The sequence below is a fragment of the Schistocerca cancellata genome, chromosome 2, assembly GCF_023864275.1.
Source record: "Schistocerca cancellata isolate TAMUIC-IGC-003103 chromosome 2, iqSchCanc2.1, whole genome shotgun sequence".
In the NCBI taxonomy this organism is placed as follows: Eukaryota; Metazoa; Arthropoda; class Insecta; order Orthoptera; family Acrididae; genus Schistocerca; species Schistocerca cancellata.
The window spans coordinates 709,313,636-709,325,687 of NC_064627.1; the positions used below are offsets into that span (position 1 = coordinate 709,313,636).

At 42.6% G+C, this 12,052-nt stretch overlaps 1 non-coding gene across 1 annotated transcript; it reads left to right on the forward strand.

The window, feature by feature from the left end:
- Positions 1 to 770: 770 nt before the first annotated feature.
- Positions 771 to 873, forward strand: LOC126163351 (U6 spliceosomal RNA). Its single transcript, XR_007535237.1, has one exon. It is a non-coding gene; the product is annotated as a U6 spliceosomal RNA (small nuclear RNA).
- Positions 874 to 12,052: the final 11,179 nt, after the last annotated feature.

Below are 12,052 nucleotides of genomic sequence, written 5' to 3' on the forward strand. Positions count from 1 at the left end.
TGGGACTTAACTTTTGAGGTCATCAGTCCCCTAGAACTTAGAACTCCTTAAACCTAACTAACCTAAGGACATCACACACATCCATGCCCGAAGCAGGATTCGAACCTGCGACCGTAGCAGTCACACGGTTCCGGACTGCAGCGCCTAGAACCGCTCGGCCACCACGGCCGGCACGTGCCCACAATGTACAGTAGAGAAACAACACAACCTGTTAAACCAGTAGGAGGAGACCAGTGTTCGCAAGCGAAGTAAAAAGAGTTCGAGAGCAGGCAGAGATACTAAGAAGACACCACCAGCACGCTCCCATGGGCGCGGACCGCGAAGGGAACGGACGCTGGACTCTCGGCGCCTAAGCGCGGACCGCGTTCGGAACTGATAGATTGAGAGCGACGGGTGGCGGGAGGAGATAAAAGCCCAGCGCCGGCTCCTCGGCGGTCAGTTCGTCAGCGCAGCTGATGAGGGCAACGTGGTCGCTTACCGAAATATTGTGCCCGTTGGAAACTAACACCCGACTGTTCACACGTGAACACTTTCGTCATGAAATGCGCCAGGAGTAATTGAAGAATGTCAACAAACATGTTGATAGTTTCTGGACGATTAAAAATAGGGACCTTTCTCTTTCATTGGCAAGTGGTGTACCAACATTTCCCCCTCCTCGAAGGTAAAAAAAATGAAAAATAAATAAATAAAAAAATATTCACGACCCGTCCTCACAGCTTCACTTCTGCTAGTTCCTCATCTCCAGCCTTGGAAGGCAGTCAGACTCGTACTTGTTTCAGTGGCAAATATACTAAAATTTGAAAGATACACAGAAGATTAGTATGGCCGCTGCGAAAGGATTACACGAAAAATCATGAAGCGTTCCACGTTAAAAAAATGGGCCAAAAATTTAAAATCAAAAGGAACTAAAGAAGTAAAATACTAAAGAAACAATTAAAACAACAATTAAAGGAAAGTAATAGAAGTTGGTAGAACATTTGCCCTCAAAAAATGAATGTCCCTAGTTCGAGTCTCGATCTGGAACCCAGATTTAATGTGTCTGGAAGTTGCATATCAGCGCAGTCGCCACTGCAGAGTGAAAAGTCATTCTGGAAACTAATATATTGAAGTCCTCTAGACAAACTGGTGACTGATGTCTGAGAAGTAGCGTCGATCAAGACGTGTGGCTTTCATCTTCGTCAGGATGCTGAACCCAAATTTTTTTTGTGACAATAGGCAAATTGTGGGGTTTAAAGTTCGAAATATTGTACTTCAATCTAGTTCACTAAATTCTGCTTATCTGACTTACTCCTATTTCCGTATCTTGATACGTGAAAATACTTTGAATCCAATGGAGATATGATGGAAACTGCAGGTGGCTACTACGCTGAAGCTTCATATTTGTACTTTTTGAATGGAGTCTACACAACGTTGGGACTTTTTCCAAAAATGAGTGCACTTATCATCGTAAACAGTCTTTTAATAACACGTCAAGAAGTTTTCACCTTCCTGTCTTACGTGTTATACGCCGTAGTGGTGGCTGTACAATGGCGGCTTGGAGTGACATTGTGGATAAACGCCAACTCTAACGGTTTAGGTCGCCACTGATTATAAAATATCATCTAGACTCATAGGTGTTGTGAGAAAACGGAATAGCACCCGCAGCTTCAGGGGGGGTCGCTCAGTCTTCGATATTTCTTCCCTTCCTTTCAATTTCACATGCCATTACTCAGTAGAACAATTTCCGGCAGTATGTGGCGAGAAATGTGCAACCACCAACCTGTTCCTTTCGAAAAACGACGAATACTACTACGTGCTTAGCTGGCACAATTGACTTACGTATCGCCGATTGATCATGCCTGGGGTGCAGTTTGCTGGGAATCCGTAAGCCGAGGTCTTCCAGCAAACTCTGTTAATGTTTTACGGATACGCAGACATACCGCCAGAATAGCAGCCCTGCAGAGACGTATGCAGGCCAAGCTACAAAGTTCAGATGATCTAATTGTAGCACTGGGAGTCTTCACATCGAGCAGAATTCTTAAAGTCGAAGTTTATGAAAAATCTCGTACTCATAATCATTTGTGTTTTGTGAAGTATGCACGCTGGACATAAAATTAGTCACACACAGAAGACATCATTGTACCCAGTCTGTGGTATAAAGTACATATCAGTTGTTTGTCTGACATGATCCATCAAGTCATCTCCCACCCTTGGTGACATGAGCAGCGATGTACAGCAATATTATTTGCACAAATGCTGCTAACGTGTTGATCCCAAAAAGGAGTTGCATTTACTTTAGTCCGTGTGTCCCCACATCCACCCAAACGAATAATAAACTGAAAATCATTTGACTGTCACTCTTCATAAGGCCTCTAAATGCGTGGCTAGATTTCTAAGAGTTGGCTATGCTAAGGTATAATGACCAGTTACATGCACTTGTTCCATTACCCTAGAATACGAGCATAGAATTCGAATAAATGCAGGCAAAAATTTACTGTGAAAAATAATATTCACTACTCACAGTATTTCTAAGATTTACGAAAACAGCGTTTATTCGTTTTTTCAGCATGTCACAACTTAATAACGGCTTCTCATCGAATTAATAAATAAACGATAATTAACTGAAACCCTCAGCTGCCGACATGTGTTGTTGACATACCTTGATGGGAACAGCTGAAAATGTGTGCGCCGACCGGGACTCGAACCCGGGACCTCCTGCTATGTCAAAAACAGTTGTCGGCAGCTGAGGGTTTCAGTTAATTATCGTTTATTGTAGAGAAGCTGCACAGTCATCAATGGTAGCTGTTCTTTCGAGAACAGTTACTATCTTCATATATAGAATTAATAAATACCTGTGCGAGAGCTTAAACCAAACTGGAACAGTACCACACTTTATGTATCGCGTAAACTTTCGGAAAAATCTCGGACAATTAATCAAATTTCGGTTAGTGCAAGTTTGTGTTTCCTCGATTATGAGCTAGTTAAATTACGAGTGCAGATCACTCGCAAATAACCGCAGTAAAGCTTTAGAGTTCAGATTAGTTCACCGAACACGAAATATTCAAAGTTCACAGGCTGAAAATATGTCGAAGTATTCGCTACTGACACGCACGAATTTACAAACCCACAATTCAATACATAAAGGAATTTCGACATACTCGAGACATTATCTTTGCATCGCATATACATACTCTAAGCCGACTGCTCCACGAATGCCAAACAATATGCCCCACACCAGATGGCTACCAGCCATTTAAGCCCTCGCTTTGTCCTGAGTCAAGTGCACACAACTTCTGAAACATAAGTAAAAACCATAATTTAACACTATACGCATGTATCATACATCAATTTGTACGTAAATTTCCTCAGCTTTCCATTCATTAGCTTGGTTTTTTGAAAGTTAAATATTTTGTGCAAAAGCAACGATTTTGTCGAAATAAACACTGCTTTACGCTCTTTTGTTGATAATAAGTATAGACAGTTAAAAGATAGTATCTTCATACATCCCTCTATTTTTTACTTCTCAATGCTACCGCTGCTTTCAATATTTAATATATTATTGCCGTAAAAATTATGGTTTTACGTACGAAATACTCGTTTTAGCCTGTAATTTAAAATATGTATTGTTTATAAGAAATCTACTATACTAATATATTCTATCAGTAGACAGTTCGTTTTAGAATATCGTTAAAGGGGTTGTCGATATATTAACTTTGGTTATGATCGTTTGTTTCATACCAGCGCTAAAATTATGTAGATCAGTTCTCAACATCTGACAAGAAGTTACGCTTTCTGTTTGAACTATCCTTTGAGCCTAAATCTGAACAAGCAAGGTACTAATTTCTCACACGCAAAGTACTTGAGAATTTTCGGTAAGTACATTCCACCAAAATGCTTTTGACAAGAAGAATAAAATTGTCACGTTACCTTGCTGTGCATCTTCTTAATTTCAGCGTCAGCAAAATGAGTCACTTATACTTCATTTTAGTAAAAATGGTTCAAATGGCTCTGAGCACTATGGGACTTAACATCTATGGTCATCAGTCCCCTAGAACTTAGAACTACTTAAACCTAACTAAACTAAGGACAGCACACAACACCCAGCCATCACAAGGCAGAGAAAATCCCTGACCCCGCCGGGAATCGAACCCGGGAACCCGGGCGTGGGAAGCGAGAACGCTACCGCACGACCACGAGATGCGGGCTTCATTTTAGTAACTCCCGAATATCTGTATTCATATTTCTGCCAGCTTTCATCACTGCAAACCATAATCAGTGTAACACACACTCCCAGTGTCAAAAGGATCATTTCATATCAATACAGATAACAACGTATAGAAAAGTTTGCTTTACGGATATTATTATGTAACTTGAAAATCAAAATAGAGCACGGCTCTTACATCTTAAACATGGCTTCCTTGTATTAAGTCCGAACTGCACAAAATCACATACAAACATAAACTTGTGTGGTGATCTAGTCTAAGCCTCCATTGTAAATGCTAGTATAAAATGCACTTCGCAATATGCACTTTTGTTGTTCTGAATAATACTGCTTCTTCCTTTGTACCAATAGCTAGTATCATGTTTTTTGAAGTTTTGCAGAGCTCACGACATTTGGCATGTATTCTGTAATAAATCAGGGCCCACTTCTCCTTAGATAATTACACATATTTGTTTAGCTGCTCCTCTTGTAGAAATGTTGCATTCTACCTTTGTCTTCCGATCATCTCATTAAACAAAACGGCGAGATATGTTTGCACCAATATATCCGCAGTGATCTACTACTGAATATTCCTTAATACTAAGGCCATGTTTCCTTAGAATGAGAAAAAGGTAACTTCACAATAGCCTTAATAGCACAAACCTTTAAACAAAAGAAATCAAACACTGTATACTCACATATTTCGCAAATATGGTTTATGAACGTCTACAGCATCATTAATTGCAACTTTATGGCTTTTGATATACTTTCCGGGATGTGAGGTCGTGGTCCAAGAACTTTTCTGCTCCTTACGTTTCGTCCAGGACTGCGCTGGACTTCCTCAGACGCACTGCTCCGCTGAGTCTTGCCGACTGACTGGTCGGGTGTCTGAGAGCGACTTACATATTGTGAGAAAGGAGGCCGTGGTTCAGGTGACAACGTGATGAGCAGTGATAATCCATAGCAAAGATAAGGTTGACTATCGATTACCACCTTGTAAAAGATAAAAATTGTTAGCAATTTTGTAGAGCCACTGTCCCTATATCGCTAAGTTTCATAGCCTCCTCTTTTCCTATTAAAATTATCGTGATATTTATAAATTTCAATAGCTTCTCTATATAGCTGTGGATAGTAATTTAACGTTGTAGATAAACTTCGGTATCCGAAAACTTCTCTTGGTGGTTGCCTGGTTGAAGAGCATGTTCCGCTACAGCTGATTTTTCTATTTTTCCAAATCGACAAAGACTTTTATGCTCTTTCAGTCGCGTGTTTACGCTTCTTTTGGTAGTACCAATGTAAACTTTACCACAGGTACTTGGAATTTTATACACACCACATGTCGACAGGGGAGGGCGTTTACCCTTGACAGATCGTAGTACATGACTTATTTTCTTTGTTGGTTTAAAGACCGGTTTTATGTCATGTTTTCGTACAATCTTACCGATCCGATCTGTTACTTTTTTAATAAAAGGGAGAACTACTGTATTTTTCTGTCATTGTGGTTCATTCTTATCTTTTGGTTTTCTGTTCCTTGGACGCAAAATTCTATTTATCTCTTTTCTTGAGTTGCCGTTTTTTTTCAAAAGCCTGCTTCAGATGTTTCACTTCAGCATCCAAATGTTCAGGTGTACATATCCGTTCCGCTCGATCGACAAGACTTTTTATGACACCCCATTTTTTGTTGTGGATGATGATTAGAATTTTTATGTAAATACACTCCTGGAAATTGAAATAAGAACACCGTGAATTCATTGTCCCAGGAAGGGGAAACTTTATTGACACATTCTTGGGGTCAGATACATCACATGATCACACTGACAGAACCACAGGCACATAGACACAGGCAACAGAGCATGCACAATGTCGGCACTAGTACAGTGTGTATCCACCTTTCGCAGCAATGCAGGCTGCTATTCTCCCATGGAGACGATCGTAGAGATGCTGGATGTAGTCCTGTGGAACGGCTTGCCATGCCATTTCCACCTGGCGTTCGTGCTGGACGTGCAGACCGCGTGAGACGACGCTTCATCCAGTCCCAAACATGCTCAATGGGGGACAGATCCGGAGATCTTGCTGGCCAGGGTAGTTGACTTACACCTTCTAGAGCACGTTGGGTGGCACGGGATACATGCGGACGTGCATTGTCCTGTTGGAACAGCAAGTTCCCTTGCCGGTCTAGGAATGGTAGAACGATGGGTTCGATGACGGTTTGGATGTACCGTGCACTATTCAGTGTCCCCTCGACGATCACCAGTGGTGTACAGCCAGTGTAGGAGATCGCTCCCCACACCATGATGCCGGGTGTTGGCCCTGTGTGCCTCGGTCGTATGCAGTCCTGATTGTGGCGCTCACCTGCACGGCGCCAAACACGCATACGACCATCATTGGCACCAAGGCAGAAGCGACTCTCATCGCTGAAGACGACACGTCTCCATTCGTCCCTCCATTCACGCCTGTCGCGACACCACTGGAGGCGGGCTGCACGATGTTGGGGCGTGAGCGGAAGACGGCCTAACGGTGTGCGGGACCGTAGCCCAGCTTCATGGAGACGGTTGCGAATGGTCCTCGCCGATACCCCAGGAGCAACAGTGTCCCTAATTTGCTGGGAAGTGGCGGTGCGGTCCCCTACGGCACTGCGTAGGATCCTACGGTCTTGGCGTGCATCCGTGCGTCTCTGCGGTCCGGTCCCAGGTCGACGGGCACGTGCACCTTCCGCCGACCACTGGCGACAACATCGATGTACTGTGGAGACCTCACGTCCCACGTGTTGAGCAATTCGGCGGTACGTCCACCCGGCCTCCGGCATGCCCACTATACGCCCTCGCTCAAAGTCCGTCAACTGCACATACGGTTGACGTCCACGCTTTCGCGGCATGCTACCAGTGTTAAAGACTGCGATGGAGCTCCGTATGCCACGGCAAACTGGCTGACACTGACGGCGGCGGTGCACAAATGCTGCGCAGCTAGCGCCATTCGACGGCCAACACCGCGGTTCCTGGTGTGTCCGCTGTGCCGTGCGTGTGATCATTGCTTGTACAGCCCTCTCGCAGTGTCCGGAGCAAGTATGGTGGGTCTGACACACCGGTGTCAATGTGTTCTTTTTTCCATTTCCAGGAGTGTACATAGACTTAATTTCAAACTCAATTCGTACATTTCCAGTGACTGCTGACCCACAGCTTGTAGACATCTGTTGAAAATGAGCTGCTATTGCAATCTGTATTATTGTTAACAACTTAAGTTTTTACTAATTATCATCAGACACCTTAAACCAAGATACCGTATCTGTTATAGAGCCTTTGTGCTCAAAAGTGCTTCTGCTGCAGCATATGAAACAAATATGTCTTATCGCTTAATCTGGCCACTACACATAAAGGACAACATCAACAAAGCAAAGCACAACTTGACAGTAACACAGGTGATTTTTAACGGACCAGGAAAGCTATAGGCCCATTTAAGGATCTTGTAATGGATGTCACGTCTGCTTTTAACATAAATTTGAAATTGAACAAAGATAAATCAAACAATATTTGCCTTTAATGGAATTGCCTTTCTTTTCTTAAAAGAAACAAAAGTTAATCAGAAGTAATCTGTATTTACTCTTAAACAAAGCAACAATTAATGAAAAGTTATCAGTGAAACAAAATTAAATGAAACTCGAACTTTTTTAAAAGAGGCGAGGCCTATTGGAGGAACCCTATGGAAGGAAGACTGCATCGAGGCCTTCATATCTGTGCGGCTCGCTGATACAAGATAAAAGAATCTTAATTAAAAATAGAACTGCGTCACCAATTTGGATTGCACATCATATGAGAAGCGCCCTGTTCAGATTACAGTTCGCGATACGACAGACAGCAAAATCTTACATCTTTTCGAAGTCAGCAGAGTGTAACAAAACAGCCCCAGACGTCCTTCGGCTTCCCTCTTTCTCTAGATCGCTGAAGAAGTCCGTCGAAGCTCCGTCCTCGAATCGCCGTAAAATTCCGTTCTTCTGCCCAGCTTCCAGCCTCAAAAATTCCTGATATAGGAGTGCTGACTGTGTGCTATTGCCATTGTGGCGGCCGAGAATTGTTTTAAAATATTTTAAAAGCGGGGAAAAGACAGTAACACGACGTACATGACGTTGGCACTGGACTGAAGCAATGTTGTTTCGATTGACCAGCTTCTCTGCGCTCTGCTTTAGGTATAACGACACAGTCTCATTGGGCAAACCCAAACGTTGGCGCACCCACACTAGCTGGCAGTCGCAGGGGCGTGGGGCCTTAGTAGCGAGCACAGAGATGCCAGACTCAGTTTGCCTCCAGAGGGCAGCGAGTCACACTGTATAGGTACATAAGGAAAAGCTCCAACAAGCTACGACAAAAATTTAAAACCAATGATAATAATAATTAGCGCGGCCGCCATAAGCGCCAATAAAGATATATTTTGCTACGCCGGAAGGCGGATAACAATTGATATAAAATTCCATTCATTTTTTTTTTGTTCATAGAGAGACTTTGTCTTTAGTTCTCGAGTGGGGAAGACGTATTTTTGTAAGATGTCTGAGGTAGCCATATCTGTTGTCTGAATAATAATTATTATTTGTGCAAAACCACGAAAGTTTTCTTTTCTTCGCCGGCCGCAGCGATCCTAGGCGCTTGAGTCTGGAACCTCGCGACCGCTACGGTCGCAGGTTCGAATCCTGCCTCGGGCATGGATCTGTGTGATGTCCTTAGGTTAGTTAGGTTTAAGTATTTCTAAGTTCTAGGGGAGTGATGACCTCAGAAGTTAATCCCATAGTGCTCAGAGCCATTTGAACCATTTTTTTCTTTTCTTCCGCACATCATCTCAATGTCAGGTCCCCAAGCGGCCTGCATTCAGAAGAAGAAGTGCGATTAAGAACTGTTATAGACACAGTCAGCATATATATTCATGGCGGAAGAGGATGAATATAACTACGGACATCAGAAGTAAGTTCATGGTAAACGGACTCACAGGAAAGAACGATAAAAATTCAGAATTTGGGCATTAATTGAAAATAATTGATTTCTATTAATCTCTTTATTTATGTACCCTTTCTTCTTATATATAAATTTGCACAACACGGTCGGACGCCCGGTGTGATTGGCCAGCCTGACCTACGTCGATGTTAGCGCCCCTCCCCCCCCCCCCCCCTCTCCCACAGAGAAGTGGTTGAAGCAATGAGATATATCCATGGGCCCTCGAACGACAAAACGGCTCTCAGTTAAACCTGAAAACGCCAGCAGAGAGAGAAGCTTTCTCATCCAACACGCACGCCAAGTGACAAAATGGCAAGTGGCAAAACACTGGCCGTCAAATGAATAGAAGTCGCATACTGGCATGAAACTAACGTCACAATAATATTTGCATGAATACACTTGTGACGTTTTATTCTAGTCGTTATTCATTCAAAAAACGGACTACTTTACAGAAATCAGTTTATATTTACGTTATGTGTATAAATTTCTCTCTCCGTGTTATTGTTTCTGAAATATGTAGAGTGGGTTGGGAGCAACAAAGATACTGTATATTAAAAAGCTTCTGTGCCGGATTTATTTCATTTACCATCTGATGACAGATGAAAATATTAGACAAATATTTAACAACAGATGTATGCATTTCTACAAATATGCACACTATCTGAAGTTCGTTGTTAATTTGTAGCTCTAATCCAGGTTTGACATCCGGTCAGAGGCTGCTGCAGACAAATTGTGAAGATCTTGTATTGTGCCACTGAATTCTTCGAGAGAACATTCCAGTGTTATGTTATGTAAACGTTGCTGCCCTTCAGCGCAGTCACATTGAGGAGAGGACTTCAGTCCCCATTGGAGCAGCCATGCTCCACAACTGTTGCAGTCATTCTGATCCGAATCAGTATGCAGCAGTGTCGTCTGGATGGATGAAAACCTGTTTATCGCTCCATAGGAGTTTTAATTGGTTGTGTTATGACTTCTTTGCACGCTGTGTGGGTCTTCAGTAGATACAGGAACAGATGATGTTCGTGAACAGAGAATTCGGATATTAATTTATTCCACATCTAATATCGAACAGTAAAAATAATACACAACTTCGCTGCTGTATTTGCAGTGTCAGTTGCTAACAGTAGAAAGTAGAAACAAATATAGATACAAAGGATTTAGAAATCTGTCACTCTAAGCGTCTCTGTAGAAGGTACCGAGCCCTGGTCACTATGAAAGTTTGTAAATCTTATTCAGCTCGTTCAGCTCGCAAACACGCAAAATTGGCTCAGCGCGTCGAATTCGAACTTAAGTACACCCGCCGCTGGGGCTCCGGAGAGGGGATGCTTGCATCTCATTGGCGGCGACGTAATCCTTCATGGCAGCGACCTCGTTCCACAGTGGCGGGTGAGAGAAACGCAAGCGCGTATTTGAAAGTGCGGCGATCAGATATCGTCCAATACCGCGGGTTGGTGATGTGTCAAGGAAGTTAGAGCCTGCCATTGATGGTTCCAGGGGCCTTGGATGTTGAAAATACTGTTATGACAACTGGCTGCTGTGCGCCACGACGCTTTTAAAGATGTCAATCGCTGGTGTTCTGATAACTAAAATTTTGATTGAATTGGTAATTCTGGGTTGTTTTTTATTTTTGTCCACTCATCTAGCAATTGGTATGATCTTCCAAATTATAGTGGTCGAACTGGTAGGCAGCGCATGTTTGTGAGACGAATACACCCTGCGATGAGGTGCATTGTTTTGTTTTTCGATTACATGTATCAGATCCGTTCAGTATAGTCCAACACGTAAAACACAATAAATTTTCATTATGTTAGTGGTTAGAGATAATGATTATCTCACGCGTACGAAGTGTAAAAAATCATGTTGTACCACCATGCTGTCGGAACCTCTATTGCTTCCACCAGGTTCAGCTATTACTCATCATCAGGCACAAATCTGAAGTTCGTAGTATTTGCGTCTGATTATTAGTAAGAATTGTGCCTGATAGCAACTGAAGTTTTAATACCAGCTGACTGTAACAGAATATGATTCTTGGCACTCCGTGTAAGCGAGGGAATCATTACCTCTGTCCAATAAAGTGATGTAAATATACTGAATTTTACTTTTTGGACTGTACAGAACTGAAATGATAAATGCATAGCAAAAAAAGTGAACTATTAATCACTTTCCACGATATTATCTGTAAGGAGAGTTTCGTCTATGCGCATGTAACGACAAATTTGGTGAAGAATGATGTAATGCGACAGGCTGCATTCAGTAACATCCTTGATCACCAGACTTGGATTGTCTTATGGGAACCTAAATTAAGAGCATTCAGCCGAGGTTCACATGTGAGTCGTCGCTACAAGTATTGTATCATCTCCCAGTTTAGCCATGAAAGAAAAGAAAACGTTTTCCGAAGAAACGGGGCATAAATTCTTGTCTGGCCATTCTGAATTAGTTTTTCCACTGCTTCCCTAAATCTTCTCAGGCAACTGCAGTCACAATTCTTTCAAAACGTCTGCTGCCATATTTCTACTCCGCTCATGCTCAGTCTCTAACGACGTCGTTGTCGAGTGAACATTAAGCCCTAAGCTTGCTTTCGCACTGCTGTCTGCAGCCGCTGAAGAAACGCGGCTCTGCCATTTGTACCGCAAGTGTAACGGTCATGTGCTGCTGTGTGGTTTGTTGTTATACTTGTGGTATGCCTTCAACAGTAGATTTAGAAAACGAAACAAACAATAAAAAAGAAAAAAAAGAAAGAGAAATGCAGTGTATGCCTGAGGAGGTAGTGTACCATTCAGTGCAAGGCATCGAGACAGTTTCTGCATTACTCTACGGATGGGAAAAACCGACAAGTTACAACACATACCGGTTTTTTAGTTCTGAGTAACCGATATTCTCCGGTATTTGTCTGATC